Here is a 651-nt window from a genome sequence, read left to right as displayed (position 1 = left end):
GGCGCGGCCCCACCTCGAGCCCCGTGTGCCGTTTTGGGTGCCTCAGTGTAAGAAGGACATCAAACCGTTCGAGTGTGCCCAGAGGAGGGCAACCAAGGTGGTGGAAGGCCTCGAGGGCAAGACTCAAGCGGCTGAGGTCACTTGCCTGGCTCGGCTTGGAGAAGAGAAGGCTGAGGGGTGCCCTGATGGCCGCCCGCACCTTCTTCCTCGCCGGTTGGGGGGGTGGCGGGCAGTGGAGGGGGAGGTGCTGATCTCCTCTCTCTGGTGACCAGCAACAGGACACGAGGACATGGAATGGAGCTGCCTCAGGGGCGGTTCAGGCTGGAAATTTGAAAAAGGTTCTTCGCTGGGAGGGTGGTGGGTCCCTGGAACAGGCTCCCCAGGGAAGAGGTCACGGCACCAAGCCTGTCGGAGTTCAAGGAGCGCCTGGACAACGCTCTTAGTGATATGGTTTAGTGTTAGGTGGTCCTGCGAGGAGCAGGGAGCTGGGGTCGATCATCCTGATGGGTCCCTTCCAACTCGACATACTCTGCGATTCTACGAAGATGTAGTGGAGGCCTTCCGAGCAGCGACGGGAGAACGGCACAAGGCCGGCGGCGGACGCCCGAAGCCGGCAGATGAAACACGCCGCGGCCCCGGCTCGGGGAGGGG

This window comes from Haliaeetus leucocephalus, unplaced genomic scaffold, assembly GCF_000737465.1.
Source record: "Haliaeetus leucocephalus isolate CR32 unplaced genomic scaffold, Haliaeetus_leucocephalus-4.0 Scaffold120, whole genome shotgun sequence".
Classification (NCBI taxonomy): Eukaryota; Metazoa; Chordata; class Aves; order Accipitriformes; family Accipitridae; genus Haliaeetus; species Haliaeetus leucocephalus.
The sequence above is the reverse complement of the archived record's forward strand: the minus strand, read 5'-3'. Positions refer to the sequence as shown.